The sequence below is a fragment of the Panthera onca genome, chromosome A1 (assembly GCF_046562875.1).
Source record: "Panthera onca isolate mPanOnc1 chromosome A1, mPanOnc1 haplotype 2, whole genome shotgun sequence".
NCBI classification, from domain to species: Eukaryota; Metazoa; Chordata; class Mammalia; order Carnivora; family Felidae; genus Panthera; species Panthera onca.
Window position 1 is genome coordinate 77941700 of NC_138339.1, and position 16364 is coordinate 77958063.

Sequence of the window (16364 nt, forward strand, 5' to 3'; positions counted from 1 at the left end):
CTGATTTTAAATTTCCAAAGAAAGGAGATATTTTCTATCCATAAACCCAACCCAGAAATAAGTCAATCATATGAATTTCAAGTTATTTATTTTTTTATTAAAATTGTTTTTAATGTTTTTATTTATTTTTGAGAGAGAGAGAGAGTATGAGCAGGAGAGAGTCAGAGAGAGAGGGAGACACAGAATCTGAAGCAGGCTCCAGGCTCTGAGCTGTCAGCACAGAGCCCGACACGGCCCGAACTCATAGACCGTGAGATCATGACCTGAGCTGAAGTCAGATGCTTAACCGACTGAGCCACCCAGGCGCCCCCAAGTTATTGTTTATAAGAAACATTACTTTATGCTTCATATTTTGTGCCCTTCATCTGTTTTGGAGTATACATTGTATTTGTCTACTTATTCTTTCAAATTTTCACATTATAGAATTTGTTTGCATTAATCACAAAATTATTTATTTATTTATTTATTTATTTATTTATTTATTTATTAATGTTTATTTATTTATTTTGAGAGAGAGAGAGAGAGCACGTGCACACACGTGTGCATGTATGAGCAAGGGAGAGGCAAAGAGAGAAAGATAGAAAGAGAGAATCCCAAGCAGGCTCCTCAGTCAGCTCAGAGCCCAACACAGGGCTGGATTCCATGAACCATGACATCATGACCTGCACTGTAGCCAAGAGTCAAATGCTTAACTGACTGCGCCACCCAGGTGTCCCACAAAATATAATTTTAAAAAGGAGAAGCTGAAAAATAAAAATCACATACGGGGATAAATTTGAAAAATGTTTGACAGATAAATATTTTTGGTATTAAAAATATTTATAAAAACTAAAATAAGAAAAATTTGAATACCTGAATTGGGAGGCAGGACAAGATCACAGATGGGGAATTCAAAAATAAATATTAATATTAATGATATTTTTGAGAAACTATTCCATTTTACTAGACAACAAAGATTCTAATGAGATCTATGAGATACCAGTTTTTTTTTAATCTATCATGTTGGAAAATATTCAAATCCAATGATTGTAGAGTATGTGCATAAGTGCTATCAAAGTGACATTTCCTTATATTATTGGTGAAAGTGTAAAAAGGCATAACTTTTCTTAAGGAAAATTTAGATATATACATGAAAACCTATAAGGTTGTTCTTATCCTTTTATCCAATAATTTTACTCTTAGTAATTTTTCTAAGAAATAAAAATAGACATAAGTGATACATTTTTGTAAAATGTGTTCATTAAAGATGTCCTTTTGGGGCACCTGGGTGGCTCAGTTGATTAAGCATTGACTCTTGATTTCAGCTCAGGTCATGATCTCGTGTTTTATAAGATTGAGCTCTGCATTGTGCTCTGCTCTGACAGCGCAAAACCTACTTGGGATTGTCTCTCTCCCTCCCTCTCTCTCTGCCCCTCCCCTGCTCACTCTCTCTCTCTAATTCTGTCTCAGAATAAATAAACATTAAAAAAGATGTCCTTTTAATAAAAGGAAAGTTTGGAAATAGAGCAGGGAACTAAATAAGAGTACTCTACCAATTTATATTGAATACAGTTAAGATTATGTATATTTCATGGAGTTAATGTTGATATTCAAATATTAATTTAAAATTACAATTACAGAGTACTTCACTGTGGATATAATATGTTTAATTCCTCCATTCTCTGTTTTGTTTTAATTTTATTAATGTATTTGAGAGAGAGCAAGAATACACATGTACATTTGAGTGAAGGGCAGGAGAGAGAGAGAGAAAGAGAGAGAGAGGGAGAGAGAATCTTAACAGGCTCCATGATCAGCACGGAGACCACTGTGGGGCTGGATCCCATGACCCTGGGATATTCACCTGAGCCAAAATCAAAAGTTGGAGGCTCAACTGACTGAGGCACTCAGGTGCCCCTCCTCAGTTCTCTGTTAAGGGTCAATTTGGTTGCCTCCAACCTTTAATTATTTAATACAATACTGCAATGAATATCTTTGTGCAAAGGTTATTTTATAACTTTGTAATTTGGCAAAAATTCCTGAAAATGGTACTATTGATTTAGAGAGCAAATACACATTTTTCATTTGATATTGTATAGTCCCCTTATGAGTTGTACTACTTTGCATCACCATCAGAAAAATAATGGTCATTCTTGTTTCCCTACACCTTAGCCAAAAAATGTTTTCAAACTTTTATATATTTCTAAATAAAATGACTTTCCCCTTATTTATTATTATTATTTTTTGCTTATTATGAGTGAGATTGGGCATTTTAAAATATGATTTTAAAATCCATTTGCATTTATTGTTCTATGATTTATTTGTTCGTATATTTTGCCTATATTCTTATTGAATTGTTAGCATTTGACTTAATTTCTTTTTTTTTTTATTTTGATTTTTTTTTTATTTTTTATTTTTTAATATATGAAATTTACTGTCAAATTGGTTTCCATACAACACCCAGTGCTCATCCCAAAAGGTGCCCTCCTCAATACCCATCACCCACCCTGCCCTCCCTCCCACCCCCCATCAACCCTCAGTTTGTTCTCAGTTTTTAACAGTCTCTAATGCTTTGGCTCTCTCCCACTCTAACCTCTTTTTTTTTTTTTTTTTTTTTTTTCCTTCCCCTCCCCCATGGGTTTCTGTTATGTTTCTCAGGATCCACATAAGAGTGAAACCATATGGTATCTGTCTTTCTCTGTATGGCTTATTTCACTTAGCATCACACTCTCCAGTTCCATCCATGTTGCTACAAAAGGCCATATTTCATTTTTTCTCATTGCCACGTAGTATTCCATTGTGTATATAAACCACAATTTCTTTATCCATTCATCAGTTGATGGACATTTCGGCTCTTTCCATAATTTGGCTATTGTTGAGAGTGCCGCTATAAACATTGGGGTACAGGTGCCCCTATGCATCAGTACTCCTGTATCCCTTGGATAAATTCCTAGCAGTGCTATTGCTGGGTCATAGGGTAGGTCTATTTTTAATTTTCTGAGGAACCTCCACACTGCTTTCCAGAGCGGCTGCACCAATTTGCATTCCCACCAACAGTGCAAGAGGGTTCCTGTTTCTCCACATCCTCTCCAGCATCTATAGTCTCCTGATTTCTTCATTTTGGCCACTCTGACTGGCGTGAGGTGGTATCTGAGTGTGGTTTTGATTTGTATTTCCCTGATAAGGAGCGACGTTGAACATCTTTTCATGTGCCTGTTGGCCATCCGGATGTCTTCTTTAGACAAGTGTCTATTCATGTTTTCTGCCCATTTCTTCACTGGGTTATTTGTTTTTCGGGTGTGGAGTTTGATGAGCTCTTTATAGATTTTGGATACTAGCCCTTTGTCCGATGTGTCATTTGCAAATATCTTTTCCCATTCCGTTGGTTGCCTTTTAGTTTTGTTGGTTGTTTCCTTTGCTGTGCAGAAGCTTTTTATCTTCATAAGGTCCCAGTAATTCACTTTTGCTTTTAATTCCCTTGCCTTTGGGGATGTGCCGAGTAAGAGATTGCTACGGCTGAGGTCAGAGAGGTCTTTTCCTGCTTTCTCCTCTAAGGTTTTGATGGTTTCCTGTCTCACATTCAGGTCCTTTATCCATCTTGAGTTTATTTTTGTGAATGGTGTGAGAAAGTGGTCTAGTTTCAACCTTCTGCATGTTGCTGTCCAGTTCTCCCAGCACCATTTGTGAAAGAGACTGTCTTTTTTCCATTGGATGTTCTTTCCTGCTTTGTCAAAGATGAGTTGGCCATACGTTTGTGGCTCTAGTTCTGGGGTTTCTATTCTATTCCATTGGTCTATGTGTCTGTTTTTATGCCAATACCATGCTGTCTTGATGATGACAGCTTTGTAGTAGAGGCTAAAGTCTGGGATTGTGATGCCTCCTGCTTTGGTCTTCTTCTTCAAAATTACTTTGGCTATTCGGGGCCTTTTGTGGTTCCATATGAATTTCAGGATTGCTTGTTCTAGTTTCGAGAAGAATGCTGGTGCAATTTTGATTGGGATTGCATTGAATGTGTAGATAGCTTTGGGTAGTATTGACATTTTGACAATATTTATTCTTCCAATCCATGAGCAGGGAATGTCTTTCCATTTCTTTATATCTTCTTCAATTACCTGCATAGGCTTTCTATAGTTTTCAGCATACAGATCTTTTACATCTTTGGTTAGATTTATTCCTAGGTATTTTATGCTTCTTGGTGCAATTGTGAATGGGATCAGTTTCTTTATTTGTCTTTCTGTTGCTTCATTGTTAGTGTATAAGAATGCAACTGATTTCTGTACATTGATTTTGTATCCTGCAACTTTGCTGAATTCATGTATCAGTTCTAGCAGACTTTTGGTGGAGTCTATCGGATTTTCCATGTATAATATCATGTCATCTGCAAAAAGCGAAAGCTTGACTTCATCTTTGCCAATTTTGATGCCTTTGATTTCCTTTTGTTGTCTGATTGCTGATGCTAGAACTTCCAGCACTATGTTAAACAACAGCGGTGAGAGTGGGCATCCCTGTCGTGTTCCTGATCTCAGGGAAAAAGCTCTCAGTTTTTCCCCGTTGAGGATGATGTTAGCTGTGGGCTTTTCATAAATGGCCTTTATGATCTTTAAGTATGTTCCTTCTATCCCGACTTTCTCAAGGGTTTTTATTAAGAAAGGGTGCTGGATTTTGTCAAAGGCCTTTTCTGCATCGATTGACAGGATCATATGGTTCTTCTCTTTTTTTTTGTTAATGTGATGTATCACGTTGATCGATTTGCGAATGTTGAACCAGCCCTGCATCCCAGGAATGAATCCCACTTGATCATGGTGAATAATTCTTTTTATATGCTGTTGAATTTGATTTGCTAGTATCTTATTAAGAATTTTTGCATCCATATTCATCAGGGATATTGGCCTGTAGTTCTCTTTTTTTACTGGGTCTCTGTCTGGTTTAGGAATCAAAGTAATACTGGCTTCATAGAATGAGTCTGGAAGTTTTCCTTCCCTTTCTATTTCTTGGAATAGCTTGAGAAGGATAGGTATTATCTCTGCTTTAAATGTCTGGTAGAACTCCCCTGGGAAGCCATCTGGTCCTGGACTCTTATTTGTTGGGAGATTTTTGATAACCGATTCAATTTCTTCGCTGGTTATGGGTCTGTTCAAGCTTTCTATTTCCTCCTGATTGAGTTTTGGAAGAGTGTGGGTGTTTAGAAATTTGTCCATTTCTTACAGGTTGTCCAATTTGCTGGCATATAATTTTTCATAGTATTCCCTGATAATTGTTTGTATCTCTGAGGGATTGGTTGTAATCATTCCATTTTCATTCATGATTTTATCTATTTGGGTCATCTCCCTTTTCTTTTTGAGAAGCCTGGCTAGAGGTTTGTCAATTTTGTTTATTTTTTCAAAAAACCAACTCTTGGTTTCGTTGATCTGCTCCACAGTTTTTTTAGATTCTATATTGTTTATTTCTGCTCTGATCTTTATTATTTCTCTTCTTCTGCTGGGTTTAGGCTGCCTTTGCTGTTCTGCTTCTATTTCCTTTAGGTGTGCTGTTAGATTTTGTATTTGGGATTTTTCTTGTTTCTTGAGATAGGCCTGGATTGCAATGTATTTTCCTCTCAGGACTGCCTTCGCTGCATCCCAAAGCGTTTGGATTGTTGTATTTTCATTTTCGTTTGTTTCCATATATGTTTTAATTTCTTCTCTAATTGCCTGGTTGACCCACTCATTCGTTAGTAGGGTGTTCTTTAACCTCCATGCTTTTGGAGGTTTTCCAGACTTCTTCCTGTGGTTGATTTCAAGCTTCATAGCATTGTGGTCTGAAAGTATGCATGGTATAATTTCAATTCTTGTAAACTTATGAAGGGCTGTGTTGTGACCCAGTATATGATCTATCTTGGAGAATGTTCCATGTGCACTCGAGAAGAAAGTATATTCTGTTGCTTTGGGATGCAGAGTTCTAAATATATCTGTCAAGTCCATCTGATCCAATGTATCATTCAGGGCCCTTGTTTCTTTACTGACTGTGTGTCTAGATGATCTATCCATTTCTGTAAGTGGGGTGTTAAAGTCCCCTGCAATGACCACATTCTTATCCATAAGGTTGCTTATGTTTATGAGTAATTGTTTTATATATCTGGGGGCTCGGGTATTTGGCGCATAGACATTTATAATAGTTAGCTCTTCCTGGTGGATAGACCCTGTGATTATTATATAATGCCCTTCTTCATCTCTTGTTACAGCCTTTAATTTAAAGTATAGTTTGTCTGATATAAGTATGGCTACTCCAGCTTTCTTTTGGCTTCCAGGAGCATGATAAATAGTTCTCCATCCCCTCACTCTCAATCTAAAGGTGTCCTCAGATCTAAAATGAGTCTCTTGTAGACAGCAAATAGATGGGTCTTGTTTTTTTATCCATTCTGATACCCTATGTCTTTTGGTTGGCGCATTTAATCCATTTACATTCAGTGTTATTATAGAAAGATATGGGTTTAGAGTCATTGTGATGTCTGTATGTTTTATGCTTGTAGTGATGTCTCTGGTACTTTGTCTCACAGGATCCCCCTTAGGATCTGTTGTAGGGCTGGTTTCATGGTGACAAATTCCTTCAGTTTTTGTTTGTTTGGGAAGACCTTTATCTCTCCTTCTATTCTAAATGACAGACTTGCTGGATAAAGGATTCTCGGCTGCATATTTTTTCTGTTTAGCACACTGTAGATATCGTGCCAAGCCTTTCTGGCCTGCCAAGTTTCAAAGGAGAGATCAGTCCCGAGTCTTATAGGTCTCCCTTTATATGTGAGGGCACGTTTATCCCTTGCTGCTTTCAGAATTTTCTCTTTATCCTTGTATTTTGCCAGTTTCACTATGATATGTCGTGCAGAAGATCGATTCAAGTTACGTCTGAAGGGAGTTCTCTGTGCCTCTTGGATTTCAATGCCTTTTTCCTTCCCCAGTTCAGGGAAGTTCTCAGCTATAATTTGTTCAAGTACCCCTTCAGCACCCTTCCCTCTCTCTTCCTCCTCTGGGATACCAATTATGCATATATTATTTTTTTTTAGTGTATCACTTAGTTCTCTAATTTTCCCCTCATACTCCTGGATTTTTTTATCTCTCTTTCTTTCAGCTTCCTCTTTCTCCATAACTTTATCTTCTAGTTCACCTATTCTCTCCTCTGCCTCTTCAAGCCGAGCCATCGTGGATTCCATTTTGTTTTGCAATTCGTTTAAAGCGTTTTTCAACTCCTCGTGACTGTTCCTTAGTCCCTCGATCTTTGTGGCAAGAGATTCTCTGCTGTCCTGTATACTGTTTTCAAGCCCAGCGATTAATTTTATGACTATTATTCTAAATTCACTTTCTGTTATATTATTTAAATCCTTTTTGATCAGTTCATTAGCTGTTGTTATTTCCTGGAGATTCTTCTGAGGGGAATTCTTCCGTTTGGTCATTTTGGAGAGTCCCTGGCGTGGTGAGGACCTGCATTGCACTTCCCCTGTGCTGTGGAGTATAACTGGAGTTAGTGGGCGGGGCCGCAGTCCGACCCCGATGTCTGCCCCCAGCCCACTGCTGGGGCCACAGTCAGATTGGTGTGTGCCTTCTCTTCCCCTCTCCTAGGGGCGGGATTCACTGTGGGGTGGCGTGTCCCGTCTGGGCTACTTGCACACTGCCAGGCTTGTGTTGCTGGGGATCTGGCGTATTAGCTGGGGTGGGTAGGCAAGGTGCACGGGGGCTGGAGGGGCAGGCTTAGCTCGCTTCTCCTTAGGTGATCCACTTCAGGAGGAGCCCTGTGGCAGCGGGAGGGAGTCAGATCCGCTGCCGGAGGTTTGGCTCCGCAGAAGCACAGAGTTGGGTGTTTGCGCGGAGCGAGCAAGTTCCCTGGCAGGAACTGGTTCCCTTTGGGATTTTGGCTGGGGGATGGGCGGGGGAGATGGCGCTGGCGCCTTTGTTCCCCGCCAAGCTGAGCTCTGCCGTCCGGGGGCTCAGCAGCTCTCCCTCCCTTTGTCCTCCAGCCTTCCCGCTTTCCGAGCAGAGCTGTTAACTTATGACCTCCCAGACGCTAAGTCGCGCTTGCTGTTGGAACACAGTCTGTCCGGCCCCTCCGCTTTTGCCAGCCAGACTCGGGGGCTCTGCTTGGCCGGCGAGCTGCCCCTCCGCCCCGGCTCCCTCCCGCCAGTCCGTGGAGCGCGCACCGCCTCGCCGCCCTTCCTACCCTCTTCCGTGGGCCTCTAGTCTGCGCTTGACTCCGGAGACTCCGTTCTGCTAATCCTCTGGCGGTTTTCTGGGTTCTTTAGGCAGGTGTAGGTGGAATCTAAGTGATCGGCAGGACGCGCTGTGAGCCCCGCGTCCTCCTACGCCGCCATCTTCCGGAACCCCCCAATAAAAACTTTAAAAAAATATTTAAAAAAAAGTCTCAAATTGGGGGAGAGGGAAAGAATCAAGTTTAAAAAAGTAATTTCCAAACTTCTGAAATTTATAAAAAGTGAGTGAACGTGTATTGAATGTGTAGGTGTAATTGCTTTAACAATCAACAAAATCTTCCAATTTAAAAATTTTATGATTCTAAAACGCATTCTATGTATTACCTTTCCTTAGAAAGATGTTTTCTCTCTGGTTTCTGTAGAACTTTCCTTTAGGTAGAAAAGAAGTTCTCTTATTCTTAGATACATTCTTTCATCTATCATGCATGCACTCATCAGGCATTATCAAGCGGACATTCCGGTATGCGAAGATCAGTTGTAACTCGCATTTGACTTAATTTCTATGACTTCTTTATATATTAGGCATATTTTGTCTCAGAGAAAACTTATAAATATTTTTCTCATTGTGTCATTTGCTTTTCCTCCCAAATGTTTCTTTTCTTATTGTTTTTTGTTTCTCCGGACCTAACAACCAATCATTTCTTTATTTCTTCTAAGTTATAAGCCATAGTTAGGAAGATTTTTCTCTAACTCTTGAATAAAAGGAATTCACCTGTGTTTCTCCTCATATATATCTAGGTTTACTTATTTTTTCTTTTGAATTAAAAATCTATTTTGAATTTATACTGATTTTTGATGTGAGGAATTTTAATTGTTTCTATGAAGATATGAAGTTGTTATAATACTATTTATATAAAAGTCTATCTTTTCCTTACTGGTTTGAAATGCCACCTGTACCATATTCTAATATTTTTTTGTTTTTTGTTTCTTCTCTGGGGTCTGTTTTTGAATGTTTTTATTCTGCTTCATGCTATCTGTCCATGTTCTAAAACATAATATTACTTTATTTAGAGGTAGAACTAGTCTGTTCTCATTGCTCTCTTTTAAAAGTTTCTTGACTACTCTTACTACTAGTTTTTCATATAATGACCCATCTATTTCTAGGAAGAAAAATTTAAAAACCTAATAGTATATTTGTTGGAATGAAATTTACAAATAATCATCTTTATGATGTTGAGTGTTTGTATGCATGTGTTTTCATTTGTTCGAATCTCCTTTTGTGTCTTTTAGAAATATATAATTTTCCTTATGAAGACATTTCCTTTTACACACATTTCTTAAGTTTAAGCTTAGTTTTTTTTCCCCTATTGCAAATATACTTCTAGCTTTCACCTAATTGGCTATCTGCTTATTTGAAGATTATTGATACCAAATAAGACATTCTTCAGTATATTTCTACTGTGAAATAAGACTAGTACCTGGTTGTGGTATTATACTATAGTTTTGCAAGATGTTACCGTTGGATAACTGGTACATGTTAGCTCTCTGTATTATTTCTTTCAATTACATGTGAAACTATAATTATCTCAAAATAAAAAAAATTAAAAATAAAGATGGCTATATTGGACTAATTTTTTACATACTTGTTATCAGACATAATTTAGGTAATGCATGTTTCAGTAATTTTCAGTGTAGAAAACAATATAGAAATAGAGAATACAATTATTACATATTATGTTTTTCAAACAGCCTAAAATCTAAGAACAATTGAGTCAGAAGTCTACAACTTAGAGAAAGAACTTTATCTAACCCATAAATGCAGGATGTTCCAAAGTTGTTTTCTCTTACGTATTCTTTGGGCATGCAGTATATGAAATGAATGAAATAGAAATGTCTTCTGGTACAGTTTCAATATTTCAATACTTCTTAAGATGACATTACAGTGGCTTAGAAAATTAAATATGCATAAACATTAAAACCATAAGTATTTTGTGATGGTAATAAAATTTATAAGCAAGATGAAATTCCTAGAATCTGTAAAAAAAGGAAAAAGGCATTAAAAATAGGACATAGAAGTTACTGCAAAGCAAAAATATCCTGAAATGATAATATAAAATACAAACTGGAGGGAAATTTTCACTCTAAGTGGTAGACTTAATACAACCAGAGTATGAACAAATCACAAGGAGAAAAGAACTAACAGCCAAATAGAAAATATACAAAGGACATGATTTGTGAAGATGAGGTATCACTTTTCTTCTCTTACATTGTTAAAGTCCACTGTTTGATAAGACAGCATTACAGGGGTATAGGAAAACAGTTCCCATTGCTAAAAATCTAAATTAGCTTGACAGATTTGAGAGCAACTTGGCAATATACATCAAAATATGTAATCACAATACCCTTTGATTTAGAAATTTTAATTTTAGTTTTTTATCATATAAAATAAGCCCATTTATGTCTTTGAAAATACATAAAAAGTTCTCCATTGCTGCAGTATTTGTTATATCAAAAGACAAAAAATCTTATATACCCTGCAATAAGGGACTGGCTATATTCACACCAGGAAATACCATACAGCCACTAAAAATTGAGATAAATCTCTCATACTGATATTGAAAAATTAGTAAATGTATTCTTGAGAGAAGAAAGCATATGCCGCAAAATAACCTAAGGCACATAACATATATCATTATTTATATGATACTTCTATGTGGGAACCTGTACGTATATAACACAATAAACTGCAAAGAGTGTTTGTATGTAGGGAGGATGTATGGAATGGGGTGAAAACATTTGTTGTCTATCTTTTTTTTTCGTTTTTAAAATGTTTTTATTCATTTTTGAGACAGAGAGAAAGCACAAGCTGGGGAGGGGCAGAGACAGAGAGGGAGACAGGAACCACATGGGCTCCACGCTGACAGTAGAGAGCCTGGTGCAGGGCTCAAACTCATGAACAATGAGATCACGACCTGAGCTGAAGTCAGAAGCTTAGCTGACTGAGCCACCCAGGTGCCCCCTTATCTTTTTAATATTTGAATTTTTACCTATTTTGTTTTTCTAAAATATAATATTAAAATGGGAAGCTTCATGAAGGTTTTGACTAAAAGTCCAAGAAAAGTCCAGCCATGAGGTGCCAGGCCACATAAAATAAAACTTGCAGAATAGAAAACCAGGACCTAGTTTTATAACCCAAATGTAGAGAAGAGAAGAGATCTATATTAGAACAAGAATTTCTTTTTTTATGTTTATTTATTTTGAGAGAAAGAGAGAGAGAGAGAGAACATGAGCAAGGAGGGGAGGGGCAGAAAGAGAGGGTGAGAGAGAATCCCAAACAGGATCCATGCTGTCAGCAGAGTCTGACGTGTGGCTCAATCTCAGGAAACGTGAGATTAAGACCTGAGCCGAAATCAAGAGTGGGATGCTTAACCAACTGAGCCACCCAGGAGCCCCTTGGAAATAATTTCTTTGAAGACTATTGCAAATATGTAAGAGGGTTTGGAGAATCCTTCTACCAAAGTTTAAGTCAATTGAAGAGGGTTTCAGTGAGACTTCTTAGAACTTGTCCTCTTTGGTTTGTAAGATACATTGGGATCATAACTGATTCACCTTGAGGCAATGAAAGACCAGAGGCTGTTTATTTTTTTTTCTTTTTTTTTAATGTTTATTTATTTATTTATTTATTTTTGAGAGAGACAGACAGAATGTGAGTGGGGGAGAGGCAGAGAGAGAGAGAGAGAGATACAGAATACAAAGCAGGCTCGGTGCTCCATGCTGTCACCACAGAGCCCAATGAGGGGCTTGAACTCATGAACCATGAGATCATGACCTGAGCTGAAGTCAGATGCTTAACTGACTGAGCCACACAGGCTCCCCCAGAGGCTGTTTCTACAGCCATGGTCTCTGATGGCAAAACAAGAGGTAGTTCTGTGGGCTCTGAGAATATGTTGGAATAAACAGTGAGATTGCAGAAAAAAAAAAGTCTGAATAGGGCTGTATCAAATGCCCAATAAATGAAGGAAGAAATATACGTGATTTTCTATAGATGATGATTACCCAAGATCAAAAAGAACTGCTGGTGAGTGTTTCCCAGCATTGAGAGTAAGTGGAGGGGTCTCCAAAATTACTATGAAAGCCCAAAACTTGATAGAGCATCAACTTAAAACACTTGAAAAATGTTGACAGATATACACATATAGATATACATACATAGATATACATACATATACACATGTGTATATATGCATATGTGTATATGTATATATAGTCATGTAACCACCACTATAATTAAGATATAGAAACTTTCAGTTACCCCAAAATTTCCTTCACTCCCCTTTACAATCAATCCTTCTCAGACTCTGGCTTTGATCTATCTGCTAAAGATCTGGCTTCTATAAGCATGGATTGTCTGCTTATTCTAAGACTTCATGTACTAAAAGCCAGCTAGAACTTAGCCAAATGAAATAAAATGTATAGCAAGTCACTGCCTCAAAGATTTGAGAGTCACATGGGAAAAATGAAAGGGACAGAACAAAGATTCTAACCGTCTAGGCTTTGTCAGAGAATGAACTGTAGATGTGTGCACATCCTTCATACACAATGACTTGCCAGGAATATTGAGTCACAACATCCCCAAACTACTGGGCAGAAGATATTTTTTAAGATTTTAGTTAAATATATGGTTCTTTGGCCTATTTTCTAGTCACAGATGATTAAAAATATCCAGTTTCTGGACTTCTTCATGAAGTTCACCTCCCACTGCATTCATATAAAATTGTACATTTACATCAAACATGATCTAATTAGCTGATTTGTTTCAACACAGATTTGGAATATAGTACACTATAAAATGATAAAAACACAAAGGGCTAAATTTATTTCCATATTTGAGATATGAGTCCTTGGTTACATGTAAGGTTTGCAAGTATTTCCGCCAAGTCTACCTTATCTTTTCATCTCTTATTATTATTTTTTTTTTACAGAATGACAAAGTCTAATTATTGATTTTTTTTTCTTTTATGGATCATTTCTTTGGTGTACTGTCTAGAAACTCTTCATCAAGCCCTGGATCCAGGATATTTCTGCTATTTTCTAGGATTTTTACTGTTTTATGTTATATATTTGAATCAATGATGTATTTTGAGTTTTATTTATTTATTTTGTTTATGGATCTCTCATTGCTCCACCATCATTTGCTGAAATGACATTTTTTTTTCATGAAACTGATTGTGTATCTTTATCAAAAACAACTGACTATACTTATGTAAGACCATTTCTAGGCCCTCTTTTTTTGTTCTATTGATATGTGTCTATCCCTCTGTTAACATAATGGTCTTGATTATTGTGGCTGTATAATAAGTCTTGAGATCAGGTAGAATAATCTTCCTAATTTATTATGTTTTCTCAAAATGGTTTTGATATTCTAGTTGCCTTACCTTTCCATATGAATTTTAGAATCATCTTCTCTATATCTACAAAAGAACTTGATGGAATTTTCATAAGAATTGCATTAAAACCATATAAATTGAGAATTGATTTTTTTTTTACCACATTGAATCTTAAAATACATTTATAGTGTTTCAATTTATTTAGATCTTATTTCATTACTATTTTATAATTTTCAGTATGCAAGGCCTATATACATGTTTTGTTGAATTTACACAAAAATGCTCATATTTTTTCTTGTTACTATACTCCCATGGTTGCCTCGGAGGGGAGCTACGATATTATTAGTATGTTAAAGAGCGCTCAGTTCCACTTTGGCCCACACAGCTATGCGATGAAGGGTCTCCACCTGGCTGTCCAGGTGAGGCCCCCTCCAGATGCCGGCCATAGGGATCTCGCGATCAGGTGCGGGATTTTTGCTGCTCCTGCGCTCCGGAGTGCCTCATGGTCAGGTGCAGGCGCTCTCAGAGGGTCTGCAAAATGCCATAATGGGGCTTACAGTGAGGTCTTGAGGAAGCCCTATTCTGGAACATTTGGTGTGAGGACATTATACTTTGTATGCTGATGATGCCCCAGTTTTCTCCTTTTTAGCCCCCTTGCACCCAGTGACAATGGTACTGTTTTATTATTATTATTATTATTATTATTATTATTACTACTATTATTACTATTATTATTATTTCAGTTCCCAAGTATTCATTTCTAGGATATAGAAGTTCAATAGGTTTTTGTATGTTAATCTCATATATTGTGATTTTGCTGAATTAATTTATTTGTTCTCAAAGTTTGTTTATATTTTTTTTCGGAATTTTTAAATTATCTGCAAAAACAAGAAAAGTCTGTATTTTCAAGACATCAAATTATCTGCAAAAAGTGGGGTTTATTTCAACATCTAATTTGTGTGCATTTGATTTCCTTTTCGTGCCTTATTGAACTGGTTAGAACGTGAAGAACTATCTTGAACAGCAGTGACGACTGTGGAAACCCTTGCCTTGTTCCTGAACTTTGGTGGAAAAATTTCTTTCACAAGTAAGTGTCATTATTTGCCTTATGTTTTATGTAGGTGTTCTTTAATTTGTGCGAGTCTATCTATATCCCTATTTTTCTGAGAGCTTTTATCATGAATAGTTGTTGATTTTTTTTCTAAATGTTTTGTTAGCCTGTTGATATAATGGATTATATTAACTGATTTTCCATTTTGAGCTAGCATTGTATACCTGGTATAAACACCACTTGGTCATAATATGTATTTTTTTCATTTATTACTGAATTATATTTACTAATATTTTAAGACTTTTTTTTTTAATTTTGTCGAGGTTTTTATTATTTTACTTTTGAGAGAGACAGAGTGTGAGCAGAGTAGGGGTAGAGAGAGAGGAAGACACAGAACCCAAAGCAGGCTCTAAGCTCTGAGCTGTCAGCACAGAGCCTGACGCGGGGCTCGACCTCACGAACCGTGACATCATGACCTGAGTCAAAGTCAGATGCTTAACTGACTGTAAGACTTTTTTTTTACCAGAATCATGAGGGATATGGTCTTTACTCTTTATGTATTGTCTCCCTGGTTTTGATAAATGATAAACTTCATAAAATGAGTAGGAAAATGTCCCCCCCCCACTTTTGGTAGAGGTTGTGTAGAATTGATGTTAATTTTTCTTTAAATATTTGATGGAATTTGCAAGTAAAACTGTCTGGGCCTGGAGATTTCTTTTTTGAGAGTCTTTAAATTAAAATTTCAATTTCCTGAATAGTCACGGTGCTATTCAAATTATCTATTTCAAATTGGGTACATTGTGGTAGTTTGTACTTTTCCCGGAATTGGTTCCTAACATTGAAGTTGTCAAATGTGAGTATTTGCTTGCATTATTACCTTATTATGCTTTTGTTGTGTTTGTGCAGGGTCTCTAGTGGTATCCTTTGTTTTATTGGTTTTCTTTACTGCCTTTTTCTTTTCAATTCCATTGCTTTTGGCTCTTACTAGTATTATTTCCTTCCTTATGATTGCTTTGTATTTTTAATTTGTTCTTCTTCTAGTTCATAAGTGGCTTGAATTTTTTGAGACCTTTCTCTATTTAAATGTAAGGATTTAATGCTGTTTTCCCTCTCAAAATTACTTTAGCTGCTTCCAACAGATACTGATACATTATATTTTCATTTTTATTCAGTTCCATGTATTTTTGAAGTTTTTCTTTGTTCCCTTGTTTATTTAGATGTGCGTTTTTGAGTTTCCAAATAATTGGAGATTTTCCTGTTCTCTTTCTATTACTGATTCCTAGATTGATTCCATTGTGGTCAGAGAACACACCCTATATGATTTTAATTCTTTAACATTTGTTGAGGTTTATTTTATGACCCAGCATATTTTGATATTTGTTTCTTGTAAAGAATAGGTATCCTTGTGCTGTTGATTTCAGTGTTCTGTAAATATGATTAGATTCTGTTTGTTGCTAATATTATTGAGTTATTCTATATCCTTGATGATTATCTAACTGTTGTATCAGTTTTTAAATGTTTATTTATTTTTGAAGGAAGGAGAGACAGAGCCTAAATGGGGGAAGGGCAGAGAGAGAGGGAGACACAGAATCAGAAGCAGGTTTCAGGCTCCGAGCTGTCAGCACAGATCCTGATGTGGGGCTCAAACTCATGAACAGTGAGATCATGACCTGAGCTGAAGTCGGTCGTTTAACCGACTGAGCCACCCAGGCACCCCTATTGTATCAGTTTTTAAAAACCCTTGTGTCCAGGGGCGCCTGGGTGGTTCAGTTGATTA

The 16364-nt window shown here is 36.9% G+C and overlaps 1 long non-coding RNA gene across 1 annotated transcript in view; it reads left to right on the forward strand.

Annotated features, from left to right (window-relative positions):
- Positions 1-16364, forward strand: part of LOC132681134 (uncharacterized) — a 121634-nt gene that overhangs the window by 2814 nt on the left and 102456 nt on the right. The window contains exon 2 of the long non-coding RNA XR_013553999.1: positions 14537-14623. This is a non-coding gene — a long non-coding RNA (uncharacterized LOC132681134). The remainder of the gene's footprint in view (positions 1-14536; positions 14624-16364) is intronic.